At 43.3% G+C, this 21,268-nt stretch overlaps 1 protein-coding gene across 13 annotated transcripts in view; it reads right to left on the bottom strand.

The window, feature by feature from the left end:
• Window positions 1-21,268, bottom strand: part of NAV2 (neuron navigator 2) — a 768,631-nt gene that overhangs the window by 303,368 nt on the left and 443,995 nt on the right. The window contains exon 1 of one of the 13 annotated variants that reach the window (XM_021926844.2): window positions 1,264-21,230. The exons of the other annotated variants lie outside the window; for them this stretch is intronic. The gene's annotated coding sequence lies outside the window, so the exon portion shown is untranslated. Of the gene's footprint in view, window positions 1-1,263; window positions 21,231-21,268 lie in introns of those variants that run through there. 13 annotated transcript variants of the gene reach the window in all.

The following is a 21,268-nucleotide window of genomic DNA, read 5'->3' as shown; positions in this document are numbered from 1 at the left end:
TGTCTGAAGGTTAAGGAGGCATAAAGGAAGAAAAGTGCATCTTGCCTTTTTGCTCTGTGAATGCATGCTCCCAAATGGATTCTCGGCAGCAAGTAGAAAGCCATGGGTGCAGATGCCTTCCAGCTTGAAAGATCCCATTCAGGTCGCCCTGGCCAGGGGAGGGAGAGGGCAGTGGGCCCTTCCCAGGACATCCCTGAGTCTCACTGAACAGGAAATTGTTTCCAGTTTCCCCCAAGTAAATCCCTCCTTCAATGAAGCCCTCTGGAATACTCCCTGACCTCTCCTCCAACTCTTTTGCACCTGCTGAGGCCCACAATTAAGAAAACAACCGCAACCTGCCACACCTGTTGACATCCAGGACCTTCCCAATTTCAGCTTCCTCAGCTTGGCCTTTGGTTTATGCAGTTGTATTTTCTCAGGCCACCAACAATGTCCAGACAGATCTTTCTCTACCTGCTCTAAAAATACACCAACCAGCCCTCACCCTGGGCAGACGTATGAAACAAAAAAGCAGCACAAAGGTGGCAGCTAGCTCTTCTAGCTTTCCACAGATGAAAGTCCTGCTTGGAGGGCTCGTGGTCTCTGCTCTGCATAGAAAATAAATTGAAACCATCTCTAAACACAAGCCCAATTCAAATAAACTTCATCGTCTCTCCCCAGAGACTCTGCCAACATCCCTGGAGGTTGCTTACCACTTTATAATGGTCACAGGAATCCCGACTTTGACCCCGAGTGGGAACCCATAAGTTGATGCTTATAGGCATGGCTCAACCCACAGCAGCAGCACGGTCCTCAGCAGTCAACGTCCCGTGCCCTCTCTGGGGGTGTCTAGTTCAAAGCACTGTGGAAGCGTGTGAAGCCTCCAAGGTTAATTTTAGCTGAAGTCACGCACCCGCTGTGGTCAGATTTTCTTACACAGGCCACCTCCTGAATAGCGGCAGCTTATGTTACCCCAACCCACTGGGCGGCCCTCTGGCCCCCAGCCCTGACTCCAAACTGCTGCAATTCTTCCACCTCCATCTCCCCCATCAAATTCTCACCCTCCAAAATAATCCAACTCTCGGTGCTTACATTTTCATGACACACTCAGGGGAAATAAATCACCACTTCTTTGGCTGCTCCAGGCAAACAAACCTGGGGAATCGTTCCCCCCTCGGCCCATGCTTGGCAAAAGCTGGGCATGAAGCTCTAGGCCAAGGGACTGTGCAAACTTCACTTGAACCAGGCATTGGCTGCTGAGGCCACACAAGAGCAAAACCTTACATGCTTTCCAACTCCTCCAGTGGGGTTTTGACAATCATCCTCAGAGCTTTTAGTCGCATGGTGCCTCCACGTGCCTCATCTTTTGCTTGACTCTGTTGAAAAGAAAAAACAGTGCCTGCCCTTACATTTCTCTAAAAGGCCAGTGCAGAAGAGGAATCTGCATGTTTCACTGGAAGGTCTCACTCCTGCAAAGAAGAGTTTGAGCCTTCATTCAACTTCGTAGAGATTATGAAAAGGCTACTGAGACATTGGCATGGGTGCCGGATTCCAGATTCCAACAAGGGAATGAGTATAGGCTTCAGGAGGAAGGTTATTAGAAGAAGTACATTTCAGGCCTCGCCTCCTGCCAAGCTCAGAGATAGGGGCCTGGCAACTTCATGATGCAGTTTGTGCAAGAGTTGCTTGCTGGACTGAATTCTGATCTGCTCTTAAGATTGACTTTTTTCATTGTGGACAGGACCATGGAAAGGCGATGGAAAAACTAAACAAATCCAGAGTGGCCTGCTATGATCGCAAACAAACCCCACAGCCTGTAACCTTGAAGACAAAACTCTGGTATGCAGTGTTTAAATTAGGCTAGAAACTGCTCCAAGTAGGATGAAATGCAATGTCTTTGCTCCACCTTAGGTCTACCTGTTATACTGCCAAGGCATCCTAGGTCTTTCCTTCATGTGACTCATTACACTTGCAATTATTTCATTCATTCAGGTATTTATTGATCATATACTCTGGTACTCTGATAAACTCAGAGGATTCAACAGTGTCTAAGGAAGTGCTCTCATGAGGTTTTATTCTATTGAGGATGAGGGGTAGGAGAGACAAAATGGCAATAAAAAATAAGCAAACTAATATTAGAGAATAATAAGTGCTATGAAGATGCATTGGAGAGTGAATGAACAGGAGTAGAAGGATAGTGTGGTAGGGAAATCAAGAATGGCCTCTCTAAGGAGGTAATATTTGATTAGAGACCCAACTGATAAGAAGAGAACAACCATGCAAAGGCTCAGGGAGTGGTTCTCCCAGACCAGCAGCATTAGCATGGCCTGGGAACTCATCATAAAAGCAGACTATCAGGCCCACTCCAGGCCTACTGAATCAGAAATTGCGGGGGCGGCAGCTTAGCAGTGCAATTTGTGCAAGAGTTGCTTGCTGGACTGAATTCTGGTCTGCTCTTGAGATCGCCTTTTTTCAATGTGAACAGGACCATGGAAAGGTGATGGAAAAACTAATCAGCAGACTGGGTTTGAACAAGCATTCTGGTGGTCCTCATGCACACCACAGTCTGGGAACCACTAAGCCATAGGAAGACCATTCCAGGCGAAGGATTCTAAAGACAACGTGAATCTATTTTGCTCACCACTGCAGTTCTCAGCCACTAGACCAGGGCATAGCGCATAGTAGGAATTGAATAAATGTTTTTTTGACTGCTCACCAAGCTTAAGTCCCAGCCCCCTAGAATCCAGATAAAAATCACAAAAAGATAAAAATCACAAAAGGCTATATGCATAAAACTTTAGCAAAAGCAGGCAAAAAGGAAGAGGAGGCAGTCATTTACAATTCCAGGTGGCCAGTGGAAAGCTTTCTGTCATGCCAGAAACTGCCAGCCGCTAAGAGCAACTCTTCCCAATCTAATAAACCTTGGCACCACAAGGTTGGCAATTAGATTTCCTGTAAAAGGCTAAATGTGGTAACCTTCTGCTTCCTGATTCTGAAACTCAGTAAGAAAGGCATTAGTGTGTGGCAGCTGGGATAATCATTTAATTGATCTTTTCCACCCATAGAAGCCTCCCTTCCCTGCTCCAACCAACTGACTTGTAAATCAATGTCACCTTCATTGTGAGCATGAAAAGGCAGGAAAAAACACCCCCCTTCCCAAACCAAATTGGAGTCAATTTCCTAATGGGGCCTGGGTGACACTCTAAATGGGTGCTGCCGTTTCTCCCGCTCTGACCTCCTCCTGGGCCACCCACACAGCTCCATCCAGGCCAGTAGGAGAGCCCATGACATACAAAGCAGAAGACAAGAGGTTTCCTACCAGCAGGAACTCCACAACAGAAAGGGTGTGGATTCTGATGTCAGCCGGACCTGATTCAAGTCCCTGAGCTGGACAATATTTAGAAAGCAACTAGACAGCCGTTTAGCATGTAGGAAGAGTTCGATAAATCATACACATTTTTCTCTTCCTCCTCAGTGTTGCTGTGTGTCATTCCACCCATTCATTCAACAAATATTTAATAAATACTTACAATGTACCCTTTCTGAGGACAGAATGATGAGCAAAACTGACACAGAGCCTATTGTCTTGAGGGAGTTGACAGATACTAATCAAATAAGGATGCCAAATAAAGATATTATAAAAAGACGCCAAAGGGCAACTGTGACAAATGGAACAAAGGAGAAATACATGGCATCATGAGAGCCTATATTGGGAGAGTTCGATCTGTATAAAGCTTACTAAAATACAGATGCCAAAACCCCAGGTGGGCATCTACCTCAACCTCAGGCCATAAGGCCCAGGCCCAGGTGTGTTTATTAACAAGCTTCACAGGATGTTCTCACTGTTGGAGTGAAAGCTTACAGATGAACAAAGATGGAAGGCTAGGATGAGCCACATGGTAATGGATTAGAGTTGAAGACTCTATAGAAACTAAAAACCACTCTCAGTTTATAAACTAAACTATAGTATAGTTTATCAGTATAAATTACGTACTGATCCATATAGTATGTCAGTGTAAAGGAATCTAGATAGGATATTTGTAAATATGTGTACATATCCTTGTTCTTTCAGCTGAACAGTTCTAAAAATAACAACAGCCCAGTAGCAACAAGCAGATCTAGCCCCTGATCTTGGTTTCTAATAGCATTCTCCAATCAAAAGAACCAGGGATCCTTGGAGAAGTGATTCTTGGACTGGGGCAGGAAGTATTTAAAATAAGCCTGGAGCATAGTATAGCGCCAAAATGTAGGCATGTATCCCCACTCCAAAACACAATGATGGCGTATGTCAAAGTGACACAGGAACCAACTGAAAAAGCTCCCAATGAACGGCCAAAGCTGACCAAGCTCAAAATAATGTGAGCAACAAAATAAAGCAGTACTGGATTATAACTCAAAATGTGAAAGAAATACCCATGGGTTGATACTGCTATAAAGAAATGACTGACTAAATAAATAGAATAGAAAAATCTTCCATGTAAATAGAATTTCAAATAAAGTATGTAGATGTTCTGCTCTCAAGGTTAAGTGTGGGCTGCACAAAGAGTAAAACATGGAAAAGACGGAAAGAGTAACTTTACAGTGAAGATACCAGACAAACACTATCTCAGCCAGGTGATCGAGGTTAACATAAACATTAACAAGTCATGTTGATAGCATGCCCTGATAGGATGGGATGAAAAATGTCACTTTACCTCTGTGGTCTTCCTCTCCAAAACCTACAACTTCAGTCTAATTAGGGGAAATGCATCAGACAAACCCCAGTTTGGGGGCAATAGTGAGGAGGTCCATTCTACAAAAATACCTAACTATAACTTCTCAAAACCATTAGGAGCATCAAAAACAAGGCAAGTCTGAGAAGCTGTCAAGCCCAGAGAAGCCTAAGGACGCAGGTCAGCTAAATCAAATGTAGTGTCCTCGATGGGATCCTGAAACAGATAAAGGTCATTAGGTAAAAACTAAGGAAATCAGAATAGAGTATGGACTTTAGTTGATAATATTTCAATGTGGGTTCATGGGTTCACTAACTGTGGCAAATGTGCTATGTGAATATTAGTTATTAATAATGGGTGGGGTATATGGCAACTTTCTGTACTATCAACTTTTCTGTAAAATTAAATCTAGTCTTAAAGTTTATTTTTTAAAAAAGAACAATTACAAAACTCCATAGTTGACTACGGTGTGAAACCAGGTTTGAAAACCCAATGCTTAATCCTCCATGGATAACATGTGGATTTAGCCATTTCACGAGCAGAATGCTAGCCTGATGTTTGATTTGAGATCAGAAAATTTCAGAAACTCTCATGTGTGTGTAAACACACAAACAACATACAAGGGTATGTGAATATAAAGTTTATACCCTAGTTATTATGTACAAGAAATTCTTCCTGCATGCATGAATTTCCTAGAATACTCATTAGTAACTGTTCAGGATAAAAGGACTTAACAAAAAAGAAGCCATTCAAAACTCCAGGTTTTGCTTTGATCCATTCAAAAGGGCCATGAAAGAACTATTTGTGTCCAAACAATAAGTATTGGGAATCTCCAGTTAACAACGCTGAGCTCTAACTCAAAAGCTCCCATTTGTTCTTAGATAAAGATTCTGCATTTGGTTCTTCCTCACCATTAAAAGAAGGACTCAAAAATGCTGGAGGTTCCCTCAAGTTTACTTGATGTGAGACACTGTAATTAATAATCAATAAACTAGAAAAAATCAGATCCTAAGAACACCAGTAGCATAAAAATGTCTCCAAAATGAACTAAATATTCAATAACCCATGATGTGAAGATTTATTTCTAAGGGCAAAAAAAATCCCCCATATGACTGGTAACATAAGCCAGGTTTTACCAGCAATAGGTGGCAGCATTTCTATTCTCTGGGCCACATTCTACATAATTGTACTGACTATTAATAGACAATAAAAAGACAATTGTTTTTGAAGGTCCTAGTGTAACTCTTGTTTTCCACTAGCGGATAAACTTGCTACAAATCTCTTTTGCCAGAGATTAAAAACTCACATCTCCTCTTTTTTTAATAAATAAAAGAAAAAATAATAAAGTGACAAATTAATTTCTCCAAACTTAATAAAACTAATTTAATCATTTTGTGCAGGCCATCTGCTTCATGGATGCAAATCTAACTGCATTTTCTACTGCCTGATAACTTGCTTAATTCAGTTAGCTCTTGTGACCCCACTTTTGTGTTCAGTTCTCAATGGGACCTTTCCTTGGCGGCTTCTGACAGCTCCTAGGCAGGAGCTGACTGAGCCAGAGGAGTGTTCCCCCATGGACTGGCGATGCAACCCCTCTCCAGCTGGTGCCCCTCAGTGAATGAAGTTTTAAGGAGGGCAGCTAAGATGGCTGGAGTTTTAGTGGAACTGAGGCTGGACAATGGGTACCACTTAGCACTTCCTATGTGCCACACACTAAGCCCTTTATATGTGTTTGCCACATTTAATCCTCACAATCTTAGAGTTAGTTTCTGTGACTAGTCCCATTTTTCAGAGAAGTTAAAACACTTAAGGACTTATAGCCAGGTCCCAATACCAAGCTCATCTCACCCGACAGCCACCTGCCACTATGCAGGTAATTCAGCATGACAGAGTGGCCACTCCTAAGTTGGCTTAAGCTGAGGCACCAATACCACAGTTAGTGGTTACCAAAGTAAGCAAGCGCAGGACAAATATGCAAAATGCAGAATTTCAAGGAATATCAAAGAGCCAGTTTCACAACTTTTCCTGCTGTATCAGATGGAGGATAGAAAAACAGGTGAACGTGTAGAGAGATAATTTTTTGAGAGGAGGTTATCATTGGAGAACACTGCTATGAGCACATCCTTTGCTCACCCACTCAAACCTAGTGGGTGGGTGAGAACTTCAGCAGGGTCACTGGGGAGCCTGCGGTGGATATCCCTGCAGTTAGGGATGCTGTGGCCTGAGGCCTGACTCCTGCCCTGAGAATCTAGAGGGAGAGAGAAGAGCATGGCTAATGGTTCAGTGGTAGCACCAGAGGATGGTTCCAGGCTGGGATTGGCCTGCAGCCCCCACCACTGGGGCAAGGAATTCAAAAGTCTCATTGGAGAGAGTGTGCACAGAGGTGCATTTTGGGTTCTAAGAAGGGACCCTAAATGTGCCCCAAAAAAGAAAGGCCCAGCTTTTAGCAGAGCAGGAAACCAGCTCAAGAAGGCAGCATTAAATAAGCATCTTTGTCTTCTGTGTAGCTCCCTGGGGGTGGAGCAGGAAGGTGAGGGTGGAGGAGGCCAGCTGCTTTCACTCTCCTTCTTCAGGGTCCTGACCAGAATTCCAGTTTAGAGCTTTGGTTTGTATTGTGGAAGGGATATTCTAATTTGTCATATGAAACTATCTTTGCAAATTATCATGACCATCGGACTTTCTATGAATGAACAGAAAGGCCATGGGTTGCTGACGCCTTTACCCCCATGGCAGGGAAACTCCATGGGCTTTGTCCACAATCCATACATCACATTTGCCCCATATGCTGGTTACATAAGTAGTCTCAATTCTAGCTGTGCATCAGAGTCCATGGGGGAGCTTTTAAGAAACACAGATGCCTGGGTCCCATATTTGAAGCATGTGAGTCAGTAGGTTTGGATGACCATTTTTCTTTTCCCTTCAAGGATCTCAAGAGGATTCTGATGCCCAGGCAGGGTTAGCTATCATACCACACTCTACATAGAGATATATAGATAATTATCTCTGAAAGAGGAAAGAGGGGCATTTCATTGACACCCAAGTTACTTCTTAATATTTAGAAAATCTGTATTATATGGTGAGTGGGACAGCGAGGCTTAAGTGTTCCCCCAAAAGGAGGGTCTCTAGCATTGTTTTTTCTAATTCATCAAAGCATCAGCATACAAAGCCTCTATGAGATTACCAAAAGAAATTCCCCATCCCCTCTTTAGAAATGAATCTCCACTTTAAAAATAAAACAACTGAGATTCAGAGACACGATCTGCCCAAGGTCTAGTAGTTAACAAGAAGCAAAGTTGACATTCGACCAAGGTTTTCTGCTTTCAAAGACCAGGTTATCAATCATCATACCTTCTTCTTTCTAAGAATCAACACTGATATGAGAGATCAAGAGGTTCTCTCCCTGGCCCCAGGCCTGATCATGTTCCAAATTTTAAGTTGAAGAAATGCAGGTACTTGAGATGAAAGGGATCTGATGACAACAGAAGTGACTGATGCAGGATAATTTCCTACACAGAACTGCAATGTCAAGGCCACTAAGAAATAGTTATCACTTACAATGTAATATCCCTTTGATGGAGAAACAGAAGTCAGGAAAGGAATATTTTCCAATGAAACATTCACTGGAGAATTCAGCCATCTATAAAATACATTAGGTTATAAAGCCAGAAGGAATCTTGCCTGACATTTTAGGGCCTTGTTTATTTTCATATAAGAGTGTGGGAAAGAAACTCTATAAAGATGGAACACTGGTTACTACATTAAAGCAAATGCAGCATGAATGAGCTTTAAAAATTGCATGTTCAATCAACTACTTAACTCCAAGTGACTGAGCTATCAGGGGACAAAATAAATAAATAAAAACCTCTGTAGTGAAATTCCAGGTTCAGAAATCAGACACGCATGGTTTCATGGAAATTATCCAGGCTTTGATTCTAGGCAGAAGTCGGTTTGAATTCTGGCTCTGTCACTTATGAACTGACCTGGTGACTCTGGGATAGCAGTTTAACCTTTTGACCCTCAGTGTTCTCTTCTGTGAAATGGAGATGTGAATGCTCTGGTTTAGAAGGACGTTGTGGGGATGAGAAGTACATTTGGTAAAGTCCCAGCAGCCACAACACAAGCGTTCCTCAAGATTATCTTTTGAAGAACCTAGATAAACATGGTTAGATATTTCAAATAAATGGAAAGAGACAGCCTGATAAGGAAAGGCAGCTCACAGCTCATGAAATTTTAATGTCAGTGACAGTTCAGGTTTGGCCCTAGTCAATAGGAACCATAAATAGCTGTCACCTAATGGCCATGTCCTCTTGAAAATAGGTTATTCGTCTGAGTCCATCTCCCAGAGGACAGCTGCAAATACCATCAATACTGGCACTAAGCAACAGCCTTATTTATAGCCAAGGGACAGATTCCAAAGATAGAAGAAGTCATGGACACTGAACTCCCATCTCCAAATTCTCATTCCTAGAGGACTGAGAGGTGAGGCTGGAGAGTAGGTCTTAGAGGAATGCCTGTGACAGTGGAGAAACTGTTAATAAAAGTGACAAAAACTAAAAATAAGAAGAGGTCTGAAAAAAGAAGCCATAAGGGAAGAAAATGTAAGTAGTGCTACATATGCCTGGCTTTGCTGAATCAGCCATCACTCATCATTGAGACTGCCTCATCTCTCAGCTCACACTTAATCTTTAAAAATTGGAAGACCTGTCAGAAACTGTCAGTATGCACCCAGATTCAAATGAGGGCCAGAAAGTCTTCCCTTGGCCACCCCTGCCTTGAAACCATTCCCAAGCACCTACAGAACCAAGTCCTACTTCCTTAACTTGACTTTCAAGAACTGCCACTTAAGCAGGTGCCCTGATTTCCCACTCCTCCCTTTCACTTCAGCCCAATTCAACTACTAGTGATTCCTCATAAAGAACCAACTCTTTCCAGCCTCTGGGCCTTTACTCCTGCAGTGGGAATGCACAGTCTTCATAAACTGGGATCCTACGGGTTTCTCAAAAAGCACTGGGTTAGAATGCCACTCTTCATCCCAAACTTTTCCTTGGCCTTTTCATCCAGTTCCTTACATGTCTTATCCCCTATTTCACATGTTAAAGTCTCTAACAGCAGGATCTATGATCATTATCTCCAAATCCCCTTGTAAGTTTCATGTCAACTCAAGTGCCAATAAATGTTTATCAGATGGATGGATGGATAAATAGATGGATGGAAGGACAGATAGAAAAATGGACAGATTTGATGGATTACAAAGAAACCACCAAAGGAACACATTATCCACTATGTCATTGTCATTGAACACAGCCAGGAGATGGAATGTCCTGGTTATCACAATACGCTGATTAACAGAATGCTCCTCCCACAAGACCATCCACAGATTCAACCACTGATAACTGACCTTCTCAAGATTAAAATAAGATCCACCCTGAATTTCAAATGGACTAAAAAAGACTGTCTCTTGTTGATGATTCATTCAGCACTTACATATCTTGCAAGACTTGGGGCTGGAAATTGCAATTGCCACTGCACTGAGGTATGTGAGAGGGATGGCTTACAAAGAGTACTGATTAAAATAATCCTAGATAACTAGACATACACTTGGTGAAGTTGTAATTGAAAACGAATAATTTTTTTCCATATTCCCTTCTTCAATGGAGACCTATAAAATGAGTATGAACATTATCTATTTTCAACCAGATGACCCTAACAAATCTCCAGAGACATGAAGGACACACACACACACACCTGCTCTCTTAAGTGCATGAGGTCTGGCTCTTCTCACTGACCTAATGAGTAGACCTGGACTCAGAAAGTCAGTAGTAAAAGTCATTAAGCAAACTGGCCACAGATCACCTTATACCATATCACATTTGTCTCACCTTTCATCCTAGCCACACCCCTTTCAAGCTCTACTCTACCCTTGTCAATTGTTCCTAGACAAGGGCCATGTTTGTTTGACCACTTTCCAATTTGATAAGCCACAGATGGGGCGAGGCAGAGGAAACACACGTCAAACAAGTCAGATTGCTATTACTTTTAACTTGCCTTTTTCAAGCTCTCAGGTAGAAGAACTGGTTCTGCTGCATGCAGAATTTTTCCATTGCAAAAGCAGGGTGAAGAATGAGGGGCTTTCCTGGACTATACATTATCCTCTACCATTGGGGGAATCCCCAAGGGCTCATTTAAGAGTTTCCTCTCACAAGCACCTTCCCTGCCCCAGGGCATTCTGCTCTATCTCAATTAATTATATGCAGCATCTCAATGAAGCCTCACAATATCCTATGAGGCAGGGATGACTAATTCCATTTTGCAGATGAGGACACTGACACTCTATAGAGGTAAGTAACTTGCCTAAGCCACGGACAGGATTTGGACACATATCTGAAGCTCTGTTCCCACCATTTCGTGGAAAAAGTGGAAGGATGTAGCATTTCATGCTGCCAAATGCTTTCTTGGCCCCTAAGGCAGCCTCTGCAGTGTGAGGCATTCTCTGCTAAAGGGCATTAAAGGGTGAGCAGATACTCACCAGAGGGAGCATCTCCCTGCCTGCATTTTCAAGACAAAGCTGATGTGCTCTGTGTGATCAGAGACTCCATCTGAGTTCAACAGATGCACTGGAGATTCTGTTGTGTAGTTTTGATATCCAGCACCAGCACAACATGCCCACCTGGGAATATTTTGGTGCCAAGAATGAACAGAAGGGAATGCACTGCAGAAATATTAACCTTGGCAGCCTCCTGCCACAGTAAACCACTGGTTGAACTTTAATGAAATTTTGCACAAGAGCAGAAACATCTGTATTGCCGATAAAAATAAACCCCAGCCTGGAACACACAACTGTCTCTGCGCAAGAACATGACAAACCTGGAAACGAATGGAAAGGAGGCCCTTCTCTGTGATCAAAATGGCTGTTTATAACACAGAGGAAGCAGCTGCTCCCCTCTGTCTGTCTTCCTAGTTAGGGTTAATGGCTTCTTGGGAAAGAAAATATATTCTAAATTTGTGCATCTGAGGTTTTCCTAGAAGGCTGATTTGCGTGGGAGAGCAGAGGTCCTGCAAATTGCCTGTCCCCATTGACTCTCTCATCCCCACAAAACCATTCTCCAGGATGAAAAAACATTTATGTAATTTTTTTTTTTTTTTTTTGAGAGACAGGGTCTCACTCTGTCACCCAGGCTGGAGTGCAGTGTCATGAGCACAGCTCACTGCAGCCTCGAACTCCTGGCCGTAAGTGATTCTCCTGCCTTGGTGATGTACTATTCTTAACCAATACTGGCACTATAAGGCCTAATTGCTTTAAGTATCTAAATAACTCATCCAAAACCAAAATTAAGAGCATGGACATTAACTTATGTAAAAGATGCGAGAATAAGAGGCCAGTTCACAGATCACAGGTGGCTGGGGGAGGCACAGCAATCACATGAAGTTACTATACAGTGTGGCATGTTCCTCTAGGTAATCTTTCTTTAGAAAAAAGAGCACAGGCCCTCCTGGAACCCGGAATCAGAGAATTCTGTGAATGGAAGAGGCCAGCCAAGCCCTCTAGCCCAATCCCACTCCTCTTTGATGCATGAATCCCTTGCACAAGCTCCATGCCAAGTTTCCCTAAACTGCCAGTGGTAAAAACCTTCTGACCTCCTATGAGAGCCATTTGGCACTAATCTCAGAAAACTCTACCTCCAACTGAATTGAATTTTGGTCCCAGTTTGGTGAAGAACCCCAGTGATTAATCCTTCTAGCCCTTTGGAGATAAAAGGTGGCATAGTGTCTCTTGCGTGAGTCATAATATCATAAAAGAGTTTCAAATAAATACTCTTCATAGAACAAAGCTTTGGTTCTCTCACCACCCTGGCTATTCTCCTCTGGACAAAGGTGATGATGGATAAGGTCAGCAATGATAATTATTAAAATAAAAGCAATGATTTTAGCTCTCATTAAGCACATACTGTGTGGCACACACCATACTACATGCTTTATATGCAGTTATCATTGAATCCTCACAACAACCCTGGGAGTTCAGGACTATTATCCTCTTAATTTCACATTTTGAAGAAATAGGAGCTCACAGGTGATGTAACTTGCCCAAAGTTACAGAGCTAGTAAATGATGGTGCCTGGATTTGAACTCAGACTCAGCCAGAGGCTGCCCTTCTTTGTCACCATGCCTCCAGAAGATGGGGGCATATTCCAGCTCAGCCACATCCTCCGAAAGTAGTCCCCTGTGGCATTAGCCTGGCTCACGATCCTCAGGGCTAGGAGGTCCATGTGCCTGACCCTATACTTCCACTTTCAGGTGGAGGCCGAAACTGCCTTGCTCTACTGAAAAGAAAAAGATCCAGGGAGACGTAAGCCTCAAAGAGGGAAGAGGAAAAGGAAAGTGGGAGGCAGTGAGGACACGTTTTGTATCATTTAGCAATGCTGGGCTTGGAGAGGACACAGCAAAGGGAGAGGTGCCTGAGGAGGACAGCAGAGGGCTGGCAAAGGACTCTGCCTTTTGGGAGACCCAGTTAGTCAGTTCAAAGAGGAGAGGGGCAATCTGCTGCCCACAGGCAGGGGGCAGGCCGCATCACCACAGACTGACTTTGTGTCTACCATTTTCCATTCCCTAAACTGGGATGGGGTCCTGCTGTTGCCAAACTGGTTGGACTAAGTCACAGACAGTAAAAGTGACCTGTCTGGCTGCCACATCCCTGATCAAAGCTGACTCATTTCAAAGGCGAACTGTCAGCAAGTTGGGAGATTGTAATCAGACAACGAAAAATAAACTATACGGTTACTTCAGGGGTTAAAATACAAAACCTCCCTAAAAAAATAAAGTTATCTTTTGTGCTTTTGAAATGTTCAGTCCTAACAACCCCATGAGGAAACTTATCAGGAACTAACTAAAGAATACATCTGGGTCCTGAGGTAAGACCTACTGTTCATTTGGCCTCACGCCTTGTCTAGGATGGGGAAATTTTCTGAAGCTTAAATAAATGACCCAAGGCTAGAGACCAGACTAGCATCCCAGGTGTTTGGAGAGCCCAATGTTGCTTCCATACACCTTCACATTTTAATCATGGTGCAATGAAAACACAAAAGTTCCCAAAAGATACACACATATACACATATTTATCTATACACACATGCATACAAACATATACACACACACACCCCCACACACCCACTCTCCTTTTTTTCTCTCTTTTTAGAAAAACAAATAATCATCAAGCTATCAAGTTGGAGCACACTAAGCTTGCATTTCAAGATAATTTGGTTTAAGATTCATTCAGAAGCTGGATTTTCAGAGTAACATGATTTGGTCAAGAGAGGGATTTTTTTGAGCAGGTCCTAGGGTGTCTACTTAGAAATGGGAAGAATAATTATTTTACATTTGATATGTTGAAGAGAATGGAAGTTTTTCTTGCTTCTCCAACCATGAGAGACTTGAAAACTTCTATGAAGCCCATACATGTTCCCAGGAGGGGACAGCCTTGCCTGGCCTCCTGGAAGTCAACTGGAATCCTCTCTCTGTGTGAGACTGTGGGCTGCTCCCCAAGTGCTAGAATATCCAGAGAACCCCACAAAGCCCAGACTTGTCAGAAGTGGGCCCAGCCCCACTCTCCCCATACAGAACTGCCAGCGAGGACAGCAAACTCCAGTGTGCAGGGAGGAACGTCAGTCTAGCTAGTGGGGAGGACAGAGGTGCAGTGGGGACGATGGATAGGAGAGGATGGGAGAAGCACTGTGAAACTATCACTAATGTCATACCTGCATTAATCAAACAAAGTGTGTCAATTTAATAGAAGATGAGGGGCTCCCTTGAGCTCCAGGAAACTGCCAAGATGCATTTTCCTATTCAAGTTTGCAGCCCTGGGCTCAAACCCAGGGACAGTTAAAATAATTTCTCCATCAAATTATTCTTGTGAAAAGGAGCATGTTCCAGCCTCCTAACTGAAGAAAGTCACTTAAGTCCATATAAAGTAGAGTCTCTCAGGGCTCTGCTCTCCCCACCAATATATGTGGAATATAGCAAGTGGGAGGCAAAGACAGGAAAGAACAGAGTGGGTGTGGGGGGTGGGTTCCAAAAAGCACCCGCACACCTGACCTCACTATCTCTATTGCACTTGGGACTCTATTCCCTTAATGGTTTGCACATGCTCTGCAGGAAAAACAAGTAAATGCTGGGCTGTCCTGGCAGAGGCAGGTGACAGACTTTCTGAAGCTCAAGGTTGCCCAGGAGCTTCTGAAGCAGCAGTTCTTCAACCCACACCCTCCCCGCCCCCATCCCACACCACTATAACAGGCGTCCTGGCCAGTTGCAGCCCCGCACCTAATTTGGGAGATACCGGGTTCATTGTACAGGGCAACTGATTCCAAATCTCACACTATCTGCCCACACTAAGATCCACTGGATAGTTCTATCTATTCACCTAGGGTTGTTACTTCTTAGTAGGGTTTTGGTGACAGGGACACAACACTGAGCATTTGTAGAACTAACTCAGTGAAGGTCTGTAATCTGGAATGCCCTCCTCACTCTTCATTACCTTTCTAAGTCCTATGAAAATGTTCTATGCTGGTAGTTCCCCACCTTGGGCCCAGAATCCCTGGAGTTCTTGCAGGTGAAGCAGTAGGGTCTCTTGGAATTCATGTGGCCATAAGAATGCTTTCAATCAATCAGCAGGAAAAGGCACATCTGCTAGTGTCGGCCCTCAATGGTTGCTGAAGTTGCTTCATGCCACTCTTCTGTTAGGACTTTCAATATCATCCTGCTAACCTCAAGATAAAGTCCCAGCTCCTGACACCTTGGCATGGTCTTGCAGGACCCAGCCTGTGCTCACCTCTCCTCCTTAACCACCTCGTGCACTTCCTCTGAGCAGAGTGGAGGGGATGTGTGCTAAAGGGGTTACAAGAATACTAACTGGGGTAGTCCTGTTATTTCAGTTCTGTAAATTTAGGGATTTTGTTTCCAGGAGTCCATAGATTCATAGGTCGAAGTCAGGCATTGCCAGGAAAACTATAGGCTTTGAAGTTAGTTAAACCTAGATTTTAAAATCTCTACTATCCACTTGGTAATGCCAGGCAAGTTACTTAATATATCAGAACCTTGCTTTTTCTCTATCTGTAAAATGGGCACATGTGAAGGCATCTATGACATAATCCATGTAAAGCATCTGACATGGTATTTGACACAGTATCAGTTGTAGATCCCCAAAATACCAACTCAGGCTTCCAAAGTCGAGTTAAACTAAAACAGTACTTTATCCACAGTCAGAAACAAGCATGAGGGCTCCCCGTGGCCAGCCTCCCTTCCAACAACTAGTGTCATTTCTAGTCATCCTCATTCATGCACGAATCATCCCCTCCCCACATCTTTTTAAAGCCATTTTCCCACAGCAGAGGAGATTGGCAGTGATGATTTCAAACTAGATTTATGAAAACCCATAACTAGAAGATTAAAATTCCAAATGTCATCTAGATAAGATGGGCCAGATGCTCGGAGAACTGCAAAAGCTTCAAGCTCTCTGCACTGGCAGAGAAGTTGGAGCAGTCAAGCAGTCATGTCTGAGCACTTCTCTTGGTGAGAAGGGAGTGCACTTCTGTCTATTACTGGAAGGAAGAGCCACATTTTAACTGGACTGAGTAGGTACACTGCATCTGCTAGATGAACCATCAGCTGGTGTTTGGTGTGGACTTCAATTCACTGGGAGACAACTGTGATCTGGATTGGCTCACTGGCCTTCCTCTGGGTGGGTCTGGAATGTGTGTCTATCTATGCTGAGGCCTTTGCTAGAGACCAGAGGGAGGGGATCACTCCATGGCCACTAGGAAAGAAAAGCCCTGGAGGTTACATCATCAGACAAACATCAACTGATTTAAGCTGGTCAGAACCATCTCCCACAGATCCCAACAAGCTGAAAAGGAAAGGTGAAAAGTATTTCCAGAACTCATACCATATGCATGCCCACCAGGGTGAAAGCTTTATACCGGTGACTTCATTGAGTCCTCAGGACCACCTGAGGAGGGACACTGTTATCCCTCCTGTACAGAAAGGAAAACTGGTGCCCAGGGAAGCTAAGAAAGATGCCCACGTTCTATAAGCTCCCAACACAAACTGGCAGAGTAGGAATTCAAAGCAGATATTTCTGAATTCAAAAATCCATCCATTGTCCAAGAACTGGCTCCTTCCAACCAGAGCTGCCACATCTCATTGTCTGTGTCCACAGAAGCTGGCTCGCTCCCACTCACTGTCATGACCAGAGTGTCTCAGGTCAGAAGGCCAATCAAATCTTCCACATCATGGTCAAGGCATTAAAAAACAGCACAGAAAAGAAAAAGAGAGAATGAGTGGCATTTACAAGTTGAGCCTTGGAAATAGTCTAAGATCAAAACTCTCCATGAGTGAAAGAAAAATGCTTTTCAGAAAGAACCTGCTCTTAGCCTTCTGAACTGTGCAATATGGGGATGGGAGGAGGTGGAGAACATAATTGCAGCTGAAATGGATGGCAAATGCCAATAGACAATAAAACCACTGGTGGCCAAACCAAGAGCCTAAAACCACCTGAGATTCAGGAATTGCTAGGGAAAGAGTTCATGCTCTTTGAAAAGCCAATAAAGACCAGGAGGTGGGGAGGGGAAGTGGGGGCACTCATCTACTGCTCTTGTTTCCTAGCTGCTCTCTGATTCTGGCCTTTTCTCATGCCAACCAGGCCCACATTCTCCTGCTCGATCCTCTACATGCCTCCATCACATCACTCTCTGGCTCTCAAACCGCCAGTGACCCCTCATACCATTTGAGATAAAGTTCAGCATCCTTAGCCTGGCACTCAGGACTCATCATATCCCTGCCTCAGCCTCACCTGGGTTCTGCAATATGGAGTTGGCAGGGGATGGAGGAGAAGAAAAGTGGGGGCCAAAATGGATGCCGAGTGCCAAGAGACAATAGAGCCATGGGGAGACTACCTAATCAGAGAAAGTGTGCAAATCTCAGCTACATGGTAACAAGCAGCAAGTACCAGCAAGGCCACAGGAAGAAGAGAACAGAATTGGCTTAATCTAGATCTTGCAGAATTCTGCTCAGGGTGTGTAGGGGCATGTGGTAGTAAGGTTTGGATGAGAAACAGTCAGAGATGGAGTAGTGCAATGCTACCAACTTATCTCCACCAGCCTTCCCTCCACAGAGAGGTGGTGTGGCTTAACAACTGGGCACACCGGTTTCAGGACCAGCCTGACCTTTGTTTAGCATCATGGCTCAGCTGCCTAATAGCTGTGTGACCTTGTCAGGGAGGAAGATTACTTAGGTTCTCTGAGGCTAAAATGGGAAGAAATAACATTCAGATGAAGAACTAAATTACTGCATGTAAAACATTTTCAGTACAATGTATGGCACCAAGAAAGGGTTCACAATAAAGAAGGTTGAGGATTTTCAAGTCCTCATGCCAGTAGACAGGTTTGTTTAATTTGAGTTCTGTCAATGAGGTGCACCTGCATGAGGAGTGAGGCACAGGCCCTCTTTCTTGTTGTAATACACATTAGGAGGGTCTGGTTGAACTCTTGGTTTCAAGGTCAAACTACTATAGATGAGCACCCCTAGATCTAACTTTTGTTCTTCGTAACTTCTCATTTCTTTTCTTCTAGAAATTCTATAAGTATCCAACTCCCTGTATGAAATATCTTCTTGTTTGAGGTACGAAGAATGGTTCCTAGTTCCTGGACTAACCCCCCACTGATGAATTCCCTAATTTGCTATTTAGCTCCTTAAGCTCAGTAACTACATACTATGTATATGCAGTTTAGTGCTTGGCCCTACTCTTAGCAGCTGCTCACTACATGAGTCCATAAGGAACCCAGATTCATTTTCATTCAGGAGCCAGCTAAACCAAAATGGGTTTCTCAAAGCCACTACAGTCTGTGGAACTAATAAATGAAAGTATATATTGCCTAACCATGCCTATGGCCAAGCAGGGCTCAAAGTATCTATAAAACCTTTTGCTGGGCAAAGAAATAACCACAATTTGTCCCATGGCAAACTGGAAGGACAAAAGCAGATCTGTCACTGAGACAAATCTTCATCACACTTTCCAATCAACATGAGGAGGCAAATTTAGCACGAAGTGTTAGACTAAAACTTTCTGACCATTCTGTGAGCTTTAGTTTGCATTCCCATTCCCCTGTCTTCCTTTCTCTCTGGTCAATAAGAGTTAGACTTACTTTATAAAACTCTGTTTCACAAACTGCAGTAGATGAACCACTCATGGTATAATCTGTAAGATTTCAGACTGTACACTGGTGAACATCTTAATAGCTATATATTTATTTTTATGATTACCTTCTATTTTGCCCAATACTGCTTCTGCATTTACCATTAGAATATTGTTTCCTCTTTATTTAAATTTATACAGATTAGGTAGTCAATTTGAAGGAAACAAATAAATAAGGGGCATAAGTGATAGACAAATAAGGCAAAAATTCTAAATATGCCATAAGAATGATAAGCTTGGGTGACATTGACTTAAATCAAATCTTACAAATAAATGTTCTGGGGAATTCCAAATATCTAATCTATTTGGCTTATCAGGACAGCAGTATGAGATGGCTCTGAGAATGTTCACAATTCATTTTAAATAACTTCTGTCCCATTTCTCTTCTCAGGCCCTTGGGAATAGTTTGGTCTTCCAGGAAACTGTTAGAAAGAGTCAGGAATTTCAATAGCCTTGCACAGACTGTGGCACTGGACAGGTTATTCAGCCTTGTTTGCCTGCACTCCTGTACCTGGGAAAGGAAGCTACTGAGTATGCCTACTCCATAAGGTACTGAGTAGGGCAGAAAGACGCCACTAGGCCTTTTAAATTAAATCATTAATTTCAATGGTTGTCTTTATTGCAATTGTTTTCTTTCAATTCTGTTTTCGAGATACATACATTCCTAGAGTTGAGGGAGGGGAAAGATTTGCAATAAATTATTCAAATAAATGAATATTAACTGGGAAAAGCCACAGAGCCATGGCTGCAGAGGTAAGTTTACCTCAAGGATACAAATTCACAATTATGTGAGGGAAAGGAGGTTGGCATTTTCTCTCTAGTCATCCCATAAAAAGGCTACTAGCACTTAGGTCTCTCCGCCCAAACCCATTACAAGGGGGCATAACAGGAAAGATTAGGAACAAAGCCAAGGAAGTAACTCACTGCTAACAGGACAGAATGAAGCCACATTCTCTGTGGACCTACCATGGTCATTTTTAGCTCAGATGTCACAAAATATATCCTAGAATGTTTGAGAAGAGAAAAGGTCTTCTGGGGAAAATAGTTGTTATATTCACTGTAAATACCATATTGACTCAAAACGGTTTTGTAAGATCTGAGTTGGGTTCTTCAGCAGCTATAAAGATGTAAGAGACTGGAAATCTATCCACAAGAGTGGGATCTCAGAGAGGATGTGAGAAAGATGACGCATTATAACCAATGTGACAACGATATATGGACCGTGGGACCCTAACAACAGTTCAGGGAGAGGAGGAACCGTCGCTGGCTTAGGTGGAGTGAGAAGGAAGACTCCTTACAACGCCAAGCACAGGCGTTACTTTTCAAAGGACCCTGCTCAAGTCATTTGTCATTCATTCATTTGATGAATATTTATTAGGCCCTACCTTTGAACCAGATATTCTGTGAAGTACCAGAAGTTCAGTAGAAAAAAATGCAGACATGTCTCTATGTCATGGGGCTTATCTACAAGCTGAGTGAGGCAGATGATAAACAAGTACACATACCCCTAAACGAGGCGATTTTGGTGTGTGATGCACCCTGAAGGAAGTGTGTGGTGGACATGAGGTAGAGACTGAAGTGGACACTGTTGTTGGGGGTCCTGGTGGCCTCTCTGAGGATAAAAGGAAGAAGGAAGCATCATGTGAAGAGCCAGGTAAGAATATTCTGGAAAAGGAGAACAGCCAAGACAAAGGCCCTGAGGTGGGCGCCTTTGGCTGAGGAAACTTGGGATGATGTCAGGAGGAAGGCAGGGGCCAGATGATACGGGGCACTCCAGGCCAGGACAGGGGGATCGGATTTTATTCTATGTTTCCTTGGGTAGCCAGGGAAAGGTTAAAACAGGGCACAACACAATCCGATTTAAGTTTTCTATAGGTCACTCTGGCCACCTATAGGGAGAACGAACAGAGAAGCAGGGTTGGGAGCAGAAGCAGGAAGCCCAGGCTACTGGAACAGTCCAGGTGCAAGAGGCCCGGGTCAGGTGACGGCAGCACAGACGGAAGGAAGTGAAGAAAACCAGTTCACAAAGAGTGCTAGTGCTGGGCAAGCTTTGGCACTGAATCAATGCTTCCCCAGTGAATACATTATAACTTGGCTGGAATTTTAGCTGATTTGATTGGCTTTTCTAAATTCAATCATCATAAAAGTTAAGACAATTATATACATATCCAATAACTCTAAATCAGAGGTGGAAAACAAAAGATATCTTCAAACTTGACAATAATCAGCTGTTGTGATACATGCATTGAGACAAATCCAGGGAAGCACCTCTAACCATCCAACCTTTCTTTCTTTCTTTTTTTTTTGAGACAGAGTGTCACTTATTGCCAGGCTGGAG

The sequence above is a fragment of the Papio anubis genome, chromosome 12 (genome assembly GCF_008728515.1).
Source record: "Papio anubis isolate 15944 chromosome 12, Panubis1.0, whole genome shotgun sequence".
In the NCBI taxonomy this organism is placed as follows: Eukaryota; Metazoa; Chordata; class Mammalia; order Primates; family Cercopithecidae; genus Papio; species Papio anubis.
The sequence above is the reverse complement of the archived record's forward strand: the minus strand, read 5'-3'. Positions and strand labels throughout refer to the sequence as shown.